This window comes from the organism of the source record quoted next, unplaced genomic scaffold (genome assembly GCF_019419815.1).
Source record: "Pyrus x bretschneideri cultivar Hongxiangsu unplaced genomic scaffold, Pyrus_bretschneideri_v1 Contig35, whole genome shotgun sequence".
Lineage (NCBI taxonomy): Eukaryota > Viridiplantae > Streptophyta > Magnoliopsida > Rosales > Rosaceae > Pyrus > Pyrus x bretschneideri.
Genome location: NW_025999668.1, coordinates 2,010,057 through 2,022,875, shown reverse-complemented (window position 1 = coordinate 2,022,875; position 12,819 = coordinate 2,010,057). Strand labels below are relative to the sequence as shown.

The window sequence follows — 12,819 nt, the reverse complement described above, 5'->3', positions numbered from 1 at the left end:
GTCTTTTAGGTCGCGCAAACATACTTTGCGCGACGAAATTTGGTGCGTCGCGCAAACATGTTTTTCTACTAGTAAATTAATTGTTTTAGCAATATTTCTCCTAAGTTGATTAATTGAGGTTAATATTTTTTATGTTAAATTCCTTTCAAAAAAGTTTAAGTAACTTATAAAAATAGACATACCTACAAATTAGTAAATGAATGATTAAGCTTAAAAACTCTTTATTATGTATGAACACTTTTAGGCGAGATGTCTAACCTAAACAAATAGAAATCGTCAACTCATTAAAATTGTCTCGTAAAAAAAAAAAAAAAAAAAACTCATTAAAATTGTCTCATAAAATAAAAACTCATTAAAATTGATATATATAATGGTGGATTAACTACAATAAACTCGCAAGTGACTCTTTACCACAGTAGTGAGGAGTGTCGTCATTGTATCATGACGTGGATTCCAACCGCCGTTAAAACTCCCCTAAAAAAATATTAAAAAAAGTCAAATGCGAATAATGTTAAAAGAACTAAAGGGAAGGCGAAGAAGGGATATCACACACATGAAGGAGCACTTACATCGTCGTCCTGGTCAGTGGTGAGTAATAAATCCCCATAAATTGTAGTTTCAATTTAGACGCATGTACTGTTTCTGAATGAATATCGGTTTCGGTAGACTTATGATATGAAAAATCACTGTTTATTTATATGTAGGAGTTTGAGTTTGTTTCGAATCGACAATTTGAAGAGGACGTTGAAGGTCACCGTCAAAGTCGCGGATTGCTACAATGGTAAAGCTTCGCCGTGCTACCATGGCTATTCCAATGGGCAATCAGACCCAGGTTTCTCTTCTTGGGGTCGAGAGCAGCCGACTGAGGGTGGTGGAGAGAGCCGGAGAGAACTTCGAAAATGAGATACCTGAAGATAGTAGATGAACAACATGTCGTTTAAGAACAAAAATAAAAGGAAAAGTGAAAAATGGAGATGCAACTTATTGATCGAACCCCGTACTTGCTTATGTTCCAATGGGTGTCAAACATGCACATATTTGTTTTATTAATGCCAAAAAAACAGTCCAATTGGACTCCAAATAGAAAAATTGAGTAGTGTGAGCATACACAACCAAGACCTCAAATTTAAAATTCAGTTAGAAGTTAGGACCACATCCACAAATCAATTTAAATTGCTCCCCTCCAACAGTGACGCCTGATTTTTCCTAAAGTTGGAATTTCAGCATGAAAACTGTTATCCACATTGTTCCCCTCCCTGTTGGATACTACCTTCTTAACAGCAACTGTATCCCGTCGTTAAGACTGCTTTGTACACGGTCCCACGAGCTCCTCTTCCAATTGCAAAGCTCTCATCAATATTTTCAGCCACCACCTTACCATCACCATCTCCACTACGTCTACTGCCTTGGTATTAGTTCAACACCCGGTTGTTGTGGTACATTAGAACAACCAATTTCTCAAAGAATATACTCATATTTGAAGGACTCCTAAATCTGACAAATTTATCATTTGATCAAAAAAAAAAAAAAAAACCTGCAATAGACTTAATTAGGTATGATATCAACCCAAAATAAAACATAAAATACTCATATATATTTTTTCCACACAAAAGGGGACAATAATACTTAGATACTCGACACATGAAGTGGCCCAATAAAAATAGTCCACATTTCATATCTAAAATCTCTCAAACACTTGGTATTTTTTAACCAAACACTCATTATTTTCCTCATCCCAATCCTTCTATTTTTCATCGACTCCATCCCCTCTTCCCAGCGTCGGCAACCCCAATCTTATCCAGCGAAACCATCTTCTTCCTCCCCTCTGCTATGGGTCTTCATCATAACACACCTATATAAAACAAATAACAATATCCTTTCTTTGCCATGAATTCCACTACCAAAATACCTCCCTCGAACCTTTCACTCACCGAGGGTTATGTGTTCGGAGATTTACAAGGACAGGTGTCATTCCTTAATTGTACCACATAGTAAGTTCAGTATACTGTATCCCGACCGGTCAGGACCTAAGTATAGTCCCACAAAAATGTATGGACTTTAGACCACCAACACAAAGACCCAAAGCCATAGAAATTACCCCCCCCCCAAAAAAAAAAGAAAAAAAACCGCTGTCTATATAAGCCTTGAAAATTTGATGGCACCGAAGGTCTCAGGCGCATTGCATGACCTATCTACCTAACCTACTCATCCACCCGCCACATTCTTCTCTGCTCGATCAGAGGCTTAGAGTTCATCCATATGACCGAAAACCCAACACTCTATTTTTGGAACCCCAAAACCAAAAAACCACCATCGGATATACACAAAACACAACACACACACTCCAATGGATCACCCAAAACACTCCTCTCTCGGATTACATCTTACCTTCCTCTCTTTACTCTTGGCTTGCGTTGTTTATCTTTGCATATGGTTGTCTTCGTCCTCTCTCATAAACCCTCTCTTTTCCTTTCAGAAACATGACGTCGACTGCACTGCACAAACCCCGGTAAGTAATGAATTCAATGCTTTTAATCATCTGTGCCACAAGCGAGATTGCCGATCACCAGTATGTTCAATTTTCTGAATTGTCTTTTTCTGTTAATTTTTTCGCAGATCGCAGCCGTGACCACCACTACGGAATTTAATGTGGTGGAAGACGAGCTTGAGACCATCTTAGCCAAGGCCTCGATGGATAACAAGAGCGTGATCATTGCCGTTATCAACAAGGCATATGCAGTCCAAGATGTGAAGGCAGACACCACCATGCTTGACCTTTTCATTGAGAGTTTCTGGCAAGGGGAGGGGACAAGGACGTTGGTCAACCACCTTGTCCTTGTGGCGGTTGATCAAATCGCCTACGACCGCTGCATGTTTCAGCGGCTCAATTGCTACCGGTTAGAGACGGACGGTGTGGATTTTGGGGGAGAGAAGCTTTACATGTCTGAAGACTTTATCAAGATGATGTGGAGAAGAACTTGGTTGCTGTTGGAGGTTCTCAAGCGTGGCTACAGCTTCGTGTTCACGGTAACTTCTATTCTTTGTTTTATTATTTCTTTAATCAATAGTTTAAACCACCACGCAGCAACGCTAATGGTGTCGGTTATGGCATATACATAAATGGAAAGGAAACAGCACTGAATAAAATGTATACGGTTTAGGGGTGCAGCAGGTTGGACAGGATGGATGGTCAATCAAACCCTAATTCAACTTTTATAATTTGGGTTTGGGTTAGGTTAGAGTTTAAACCCAACGCAAGTTGCACTCTTAGTTTTAGATGGATCTTGCACTAAGATGTTTGCCTCTCTTTCTTTTTCTCCATCTTTTATATAGAGAGCTACTAGACCCACCTCATTGTCCTATTTATCTACTCACGTTATAATCTCACCCACCATAAAAAATTAGAAAAATTAAAATTCAATTTTCCCACCCACTTTTATTCCTAAAATATCCTCATTAGCACTCTCACTCCACTCTGAACTTGTCTCTAGAATTATTGCACCAGTGGAGAAATAATTTCAATTAAAACATCCAACCAAAACAAAAACATTAAAATTGAACCGGAGAGTGGCCGGAGAAAGCAGTGAAGAAGCAAACTTTGGTTGCCTCCTGGTTATTGTGTTTGTCTTTGTCTTCAAGATTTTTATGAGAATTAATTTGCAGAAAATGCAGAAAATAGTATGGAACCGAACTGATTTCAAGCTGAGTCGCATTGGGATTTATCGGGTGAGTTAGGGTTTAACGGTAGATAAATCGTTTGTAAATAGAGGTCTATCTTTTAAAGTCATTATCGGTCATTTTACAAATGAGCAAACTTGTAATTAATTTTTTTATTAAAAGGTGGGTAGGGAGATAAGAAAGAGTATTTATCAAATATTGCCAAAAATTAACTCTTAATTTCAAAAATGTCACTTTTTATAAAAACTTTCAAATATATACAAAATTTTACTTAAATAGACACAAATACCCTCAAATTTAACAATTAAATAAATTAAAGGCTTTTTAGCTACTATCGCCTTGAGCTCCAATCCAACTTCACCTTCGCTTCCACACTCCACCACCACAACCCTATCCCCTTCGACCCCCTCATCACCAACATTGAGCGTCGTCCCAGTTACCGTAAGTGGGAGCATCAGAATTTCAATCATGCATTCAACGCCTGCCCGTGCTTGACTCCACCGTAGCATGATATTGTCCGCTTTGGGCCCCGACCACGCCCTCACGGTTTTGTTTTTGGGAACTCACACGAGAACTTCCCAGTGGGTCACCCATCCTGGGATTGCTCTTGCACGAACTCGCTTAACTTTGAAGTTCTGATAGAATCCGAAGCCAGTGAGATCCTAAAAGACCTCGTGCTAGGTAGAGATAAGAATATACATATAAGGCTTAGAGGATCCACTCCCTTGGGCAATGTGGGATGTTACATTATGTCAATGTCACGAATCATTTTGGGTAAAAAGTCTTTAATTTATTTGATTGTTAAATTTGAGGGTATTGTGTCTATTTGGATGGAATTTTGGATATATTTGAAAGATTTTATAAAAAGTGACATTTTTGAAATTAAGGATTAATTTTTTCCTATATTTGATAAATACTCAATAAGAAACTGGTGGGAATAACAACACTCTTTATTTTTTGAAATATTTAGAAGTGAAAGCGATTGACAGTGAGGCTTTTTTCCCAATGTGGGCAAATTCTATTTAGTTCATTTAAACAACAAACTGGGAAAATTTAAAACGAAAAACAAACATGAAAGCATAAGAGCGAGTTATGAGAGTATGAATACCGATTGGCTGAATTAAAAGTATATATACGTTTATATTAATTTAGCGATTCCCTTTTCTTAGTAATTAGAACTTGGACCATTTGGAAATGGATTGAAGGCTTGGGCCTAATGGTTGTGTGGATTAGGCTTGAATATAATATAGCCTAAATACAATTAATATTAATTAATCAAGACAAGGGCCTTGGGCCTTAAGTTTTTTAATTAATTTATTAATTAAAAAACGTTTTGATTAAAAGATACAGCTATTAGAAAGAGTTGTACTTTTTGATTAAAAGATACAGCTATTGGAAAGAGTTGTACTTTTTGATTAAAAGACACAGCTATTAGAAAGAGTTGTGTGCTTTCAAATACACTGAACAGGTATTTGAAAAGGTGTGAAACAGCCTATATATTTGCAACCACAGTATCCAAGTGAGAATCATCTTTTCTTCCTCCTTATCTTCTGTACAAAATTTCCAGAGAGTAAACACACAAAGCAATTCGCTAGAGTTCTATAATCCAGTGCGGGTTGTAGAATTTGGTAGTTGTATCCTGGTCGAGCAGACGTTGAATATTTATCAACATCTGTTTAACATGTTTTGTAAGTGACAAGAAAAAAATTAGGGCGAATTTAGAGTTCAATATCCCGTAATGTAAGCAAAATAAAAGTGAATCCATGCACGATGAAGCTTTTGATGATGCAGGTTTAATGAATGTGATGGGTTGGTGGGTATCCAGAAGAGTACTAGCTAGATGGGGATGGTGCCCTAGATAGCGATATTTAGGGGTTTGATTACTTTTATGATTGACTTTGTATACAAGAACCAAGAAAAATAAGATATTGTTGGCAAATAATGTGGAGGGGATGGATTTAGGTTTACGCTAGTAATAATATGATTTAAATTCATTTTCATTGTTAAGGTATGTGAATTTTGTTAAATTTTCACCAGTATTTAGACTATTTTGTCAATAAGAGGTGTAGAAATAGTTTCACCCTCCTTTCTATATCGATGCTTCAAAATCATGACATATAACAAGTATCTAATAGATAAATAATGTAGTGTTAGAGCACATTACAATTATCTTTATCATTGAAACCACCACCACTAAATATCGGTTTCATCAGTCGTACTTTGCTGTGTGCCAAAAGTTTGGAAACTATTTTAGTTGACCATTGGCAGTCACCACTTTTAGATATGATAGTAAGTAACACTGAGGGCAAGGATGTTGAGTCCCACTCAATCACATGAAAATTAAGAAAACAAGCTTTAATTAATTGTCAGTCCGGAGTATTGGCATTTGTTTTATTGATTGGCTTATTGACTATGCACATTTTTCTCGTATAAGATATAACTATTTTCACTTGCCATTTAGTATTATACTCTAATGTAGTGATATTATTGTAAGTGAGAAGTTTTAGATTTGATTATCGTCAAAAGCGAATTTAAACCACATTATTGTTAGGATAACGTCATTTGTTAAAAAAATAATATTTACACTTAAAATTTCTTTTTTATAGGAGATGATTTTTTATTTGTTTATTTATTAAAGCTCATATTCTAATCAAACTGAAATTATAGGAAGAAAATTCGGATTTAGCGTAATGACTGCAACCTCTCTTATGAAAACATGAAAAAAAAAAAATACACTGAAAATTTTACATACATTTTAATGTGCTTTTGCATAATTGTTCATAATCAGCACCACATGATACATTGAACAATTTAAAAACATTTTGATGCGCTTATGCATAATTGTTCATAATTAGCACCACATGATTTATAAAGATCATTCATATGTCTGTTTTTCCAAAGAATATGTATCAAGAAATTAAAACAATTTAAATTAAGTTAGTCGGTGTGGTTTAAAATGAAAAATGAAAAATGTTAGTCTAAATAGGTGGATTTGATTTTGCTTTTGTGTAGCCTACCTTACCTACGTATATATAAAATGACACCATCCAGTTTGCATCTTTTCCACTTTGAATTATATTTTGTTTTTTAACTACTCAACATTGCCATGATGATTTGATATAATTACTATATTAATTTCTTTTTTTTTCCGCTTGTGTATTCTTGTTAATTGTTCTAATAATTAACGAAAAATAAAAGTCCAAAATTAAAGTAATATGGATTAAAACATAATGTGAGGATAATCATCTGAAGATATTACCACGTTTGTATACAACTTTCTATTGAAAATGTGAGCATATGTACATGTTTTATTGCTGACACTCCTTGAACCAATTGTCTTATGAGATCTTTTTCATCTTTCTTTCTGCTTGCATTTTACACTTTTGGGAAGAGCTGAAAAGAATAAAGCCCTCACCAGTCAGTCACCATGCATGTCATTTTCCTACGAAAAAAACGTGATCATCTGAGATTGATTATTGAGCTGGTAGTTTAACTAATCTAATAAAATTAATTAGTCAATTTTGATCATAAAAAGAGAGGTTAATCTAGTTCAACTAATCTAATAAAATTAGTCAAGTTTCAACTAATCTAGATTTTCCCTCGAGTGATTTCCTTAATTGTTTCCTTAATTATGTCATAGGCATTATAAAATAAATATATTTTGACATATATGTGAATAGAATGATACGACCAATATGCATGTTGTAGAGAAACTTACATGCTTTGTAGTGATGAGATAACTGATGAGTGCTATACGAGGACAATACCCTAAACCCTAGAACGTGTGTAACTTATTACATGTAACAGTAGATCTAACGTTATTGCATGGGGATCCTAGTTCTGCGGCCCTGATCGTATTAAATTTTCTAGAATGGTCAATACAACTAGAAATTAAGCAGACGAAGGAGAAATAGCAGCCCTAGAAATTAAAGTCTTGCAGGGAACTCTATTTGCGGCTGCTACTACTAAGAATTTTCTACTGCTATATGCAAATCAATGTATTAAAAGGTGAAGGCATAGGCGAGATGTTTTATGGATAGCTCCGCCTAGGTGAAAGCCTTGAGGCGTGAGGCGAAGTCTCACGGAACCTAAATTTTTTAATACATATATATATATGTATACTATTTAAATGGGATATGTGGAGTCTTAAAAAAGAAAAAAAAAAAAGGTAATATATAATGTGAAAATGTATAGATGTCTTTTGAGTACTTTTAGATATATTATAACCGTAACTTGCTACCAGTTATCCTCATTTATTAATATATATATATATATATATATCCAAATGTATAAAAAGTATGAAAACATTTTCTTTCTGCTTATCTTTTCGTGTTTTTCAATATTTATAAAATAATATAAAAAACAAAAACGTTAAAAAAAGAATATGTTGTAACAGCTATTAGGAAAGTGAAAAAAATTTATAAAAAAAAAGGGTAAAGTACAAAAAACTACCTCAACTATTGGTGTCACGACACTGTCATATCTCATCTTTTAAAATTGACAATGTCATACCTCTTCTTACGAATTTGTGCCAATGTTATACCTTCCGTTAGCCTGCCGTTAATTTGTCAGTTAAATGCTAACGTGGCCAGAGACGAGACCCACTCACTAATCCAACTAGATTAAAAATAATTAAATATTCAAAAATTAAAAATTAAAAAACTAAAAAAATAAAAAATGGCCTAAGGGATTCGACCTTCCCTTTCCTCCACCCGCACAACCCTTTTTTTTTCTGCTCTTCAACAGTCATCAAACCCTTCCCTGTCCCCTAACGTTCCTCCACCACCCTCTCTCTATCCTTTCTCTCTGGGCAACCTGCAATGTGCAACCCCCAACCTTCCTCGCTACCGAAGCTCGAGCAGCTTCACACCTTAGCGTGAATCGATTGGAAGGCGAAATCCCAACCCAAATCTGCAACCTCACTAGGTTGAAATGCTTGGTTCTTTACGACAACCAGCTCAACGAGCTCGACAATAACCAGATCTTTGGTTCAATACTGGCGGAGTTCGAAAACTTGTCGAATCTTTATTTCTCTTCTTGTGGCAGAACAAGCTCAAAGGAAACGTTTCACCATCAATATCCAACTGTGTGAATCTTGAGGCCATTGATTTGTCGCAGAACGGCCTGACGGGGCTGATTCCCGAAGGGCTCTTCAATCTCCAGAATCTCACGAAGCTGCTGCTGCTATCTAACAACTTCTCTGCTGAAATTCTGCTGGAGATCAGAAAACTGCTCGTCCCTAATTCGGTTTCGGGCCGGCGACAACAAACTCACGGGAGGGATTCCACCCCAAAAATAGAGGAAAGAGAGAGAGGGTGGTGGAGGAAGGTTGGGGGGACGGGGAAGGGTTTGGTGGCTGTCGAAGAGAAGAACGAAAAAGGTTGGTGCGGGTGGAGGAAAGGGAAGGCCAGATCCTTAGGCTATTTTTTTTTTTTTTTAGGTTTTTAATTTTTAAATTTTTGAATATTTAATTATTAAAAATATATTTAATTATTTTTTAATCCAGTTGGATTAGTGAGTGGGTCTCATCTCTGGTCACATCAGCATTTAACTGACAAATTAACGGCAGGCTAACGGAAGGTATAACATTGGCAAAAATTCGTAAGATGAGGTATGACATTGTCAATTTAAAAAAATGAGGTATGAAGGTGTCATGACACCAATAGTTGAGGTAGTTTTTTGTACTTTACCCAAAAGCTAAAACAAAAGGAAAAGAAAAATCAACCACCAAGTTCGTGTCTTCTTTATCTTCTTCAAATTGCTTTGCAACTGAAAACAAAACCCATATTTGAACCAAAACTTTTTCAGATTTCGGCAACTAATATACAAATCATTGCCCATTCAAACGCGCTGAGCATGCCTCGGCCACCCAGGTGTGCCCCGACAAAGCTAGGCGAATTTTTCGCCGATTCCCACAAAACAGTGGTGGCAAGCCACCTGCCTAGCCTCTGAGGCCACCTAGGGGAGTCTTCAAGCAAGTATTTTAAAACACTGATGCAAATTAATCAAATGTTCCCCCATAATAGGATAACAACTTATATGAAATAGGTTCGTGGGTGCTATCATGACGTCTAATAAATAATTACGTGGAGAAAAATTACACATGGTAATGCGTTATTGGAGAACGCCACATGACTGTGAACTTTTTTCATGTAAGTCTTTCTCCAATAATAGAGCTACGAGCATTGGATGGCCTATCTTGATTCTAATTGTTGTTTTTATTGTAGTCCTGTGAATCCAGCTATACAATACTCAGAGTATTTAGTGCTACATAGCATGAAAATTGAATCCAATATGATGATGACAGTTCAACTTTTTGCTTTGAAAATTAGTTGTATAGGACCCATTTTCCTCTTTCCCTTTCTCCAATTGTTGCATACGTTTCTTGATTTCTTTGCATCTTTCTTTTGTCTGTCAGTATCTCTTGGGGTATAACATTTATTCTTGTCATGGGATAAGACTCTTGCACCACATGCGCGAGTTGACATCGATTTCTTCTTGCCAGTTGCCAGACAAAGTTAATGGAAACTTTATGTGCTACCGCAAGAGATATTTTCTATGAGTGTGTATGGTGCTATTTTATCAGATTTTAATGTGCCATTAAATATTTAAGGGAGTAAAATTTCTGTGTGTAAGACACCGGTCGGAGAAAGGATTTTGTGTCGATAGTGTAAATACTTATATCGATAATGTTGATAGTGTATTGAAAATACGTTGACATACTGATATTATATGATCAATGTTATCGATAGCTTATTGATATGCTATCGTCAATCCGTACGTTAATAATGAACATACGAAACAAGAAGACTTTGTTTAAATCACTTAATTTTTTTCCTTTGGGCTTATCATTTGTAACAGGATACTGATGTGTTGTGGCTAAGGGACCCCTTCACAAAACTAAGCAAAAACGAAACAGAAGATTTGCAAATAAGTACGGATATGTTCTTTGGGGATCCATGGAACATAAGTCAGTTAATCAACACTGGCTTCTACTACATCAGATCCAATAATAAGACCATTGCACTGTTTGATAGATGGTACACCTCCAAGGACAATGCCACGGGACTAAAAGAGCAGGATGTCCTATTGAACCTAATCCAAGGTGGTATTGTTGACGAGTTGGGACTTAGGGTAAGGTTCTTAGACACCCTATATTTTAGTGGTTTTTGCCAAGATAGCAAGGATTTTGAGCAAGTGAGCACGGTCCATGCCAATTGTTGCCGGAGTATTGTCGCCAAGGTTATGGACTTGAAGGCCATCCTCGGGGATTGGAAGCGGTTCAAGAAGTTCATGTCGCACAAAAGGAGTTCTGGAACAAGTACGAGGAGTTTCCAATGGACTGGGCACTTTGGATGTTTGAATTCATGGGCTGTCCCTAATAACTCTGGTAGCAACTCATAAGACAAGAATAATGGTTTTTTTTTTTAAGAAGACTTGAGTAATGTTAAGAGAAAGGTTAATCATTAGGGAAGGAAATAGTTTTCTATTTTATTACGTTCAGGTGAAAGAAGGGAAGAATTGAACACTGTCGTTTAAAATTTGAGGATAAATGCTCTACCACTAGAGTTATAAGCCCCAGGAAGTAGTTCGATAAATTCAAATTTAGGTCTCGGTCTCTTTTTCTCCTTTTTTATTTCTTTTAAGATTATCAAAATAAGTCTGTATGCGATTCAAAGGTACATCAAAAAATTAAAGTAGTGTATATAAAGAATTTAGAAGTCTTAATACAGTTCTTCTTAGCATATTGTGTCCTTTTTCTATATGGTTCGAACTCAAACGACCCACATTTATCAATCACTTTGTACAGATCATATTACTAACAAAAGTGTGATTCTTATCGAATATGTAATGGTAAATGTTGTTCTACACATGAGTACTACAACTATTGTTCATTGTTAACCATGTATTACTTCAAAACCAAGAGGTGCTCACATTTTTCTTTTTATTTTGTATTGCGTACTACATAAGTTGAAAATACCACTTCTGATAACACTAAACGAACTTTGTTTTATTTCAAGTTATATACCTTCCTTAAACTCTCTAAAGCTCTCGGTTTCTTTTTATATGGATCTTTGATTTTAAACCAATCAAAAACCCATAATAATATATCAATCATATTTTATCTTAATGAACAAGAGGTTTATGGACTTTTGTTGTACACGATGCACCAAAACTAAACAAAAATTACAGAAAAAGATACTCGCCGGATCCTTTTCCTAGGGATCCAGTGATCATGATCTTTCATCGTACATTGTGTGATCAGAAATCATTTCAATATTTAAAATTTAAAATTAAATATAAATAGTACCTAACGAAAACTGACCGCACAATGTACAATGAACGGTCGTGATCACAGGATCCCCAAGAAAAGGATCCTCACTGGATCCTTTTCCAAAAATTACAAACCAATTCCATTACATGAACATGTGGCAACCCTTTTTTCAAACTTTTGATATTTTGGAATAGGTCATCCCAACTTTAGATTTTGCTTCACAGTTTCTGTTTCATTGTAGTCGAATTAATGTCATTTTATGTTAGATTTTAATATAAGTATTGTGTGACAACCTGTCCCTAATTTTACGATTTTCATTTTTATTGTTTAGTTAGGGTTTACATAAAGCTAGTAATTTGTAGAGTTCTAATCAGTCCCTGTGGTTCAACGCCCTTACTTGTGCCACTATACTATCCTTATTTTTGCACTTGAAAGGAACACAACACTAACCAAATAAATATTACACACTCAATTTTTATAAGAGAAATCCTAACTACTTTGACCAAATACTAACAAACTTACTAACTGTATTTCTAACTATATTACTTAATACCCCCCCTCAATCTCAACTGGGAAAATCCAGTTTGAGATTGAAAGAACATCTGTAATCAATACTATGAAACCTAGAAAAACAGAACAGACTTGAACCAACTGCAATCTTGCAATCCTTCTGTTCAGTAGAAAAAGAACCAATTTACTGGCACTGCTTGATTTTCCATGCTGCCCTTTTCCTGTCTTACTTTTCATCTTCTTAGGTAGATCCAAATAACTAAGTTTTGGTTCTGGAGGAACCCCACATGTATTTTCATTAGTTTCCAAATGGGCTTGCTTATGCAGCTTATTTTCCTTGATCCCAATCTGAGACC

General features: G+C 35.7%; 1 pseudogene; it reads left to right on the top strand.

The window, feature by feature from the left end:
- Nucleotides 1-771: 771 nt before the first annotated feature.
- Nucleotides 772-11,420, top strand: LOC125480669 (annotated as a pseudogene).
- The last annotated feature ends 1,399 nt before the right edge of the window (nt 11,421-12,819 follow it).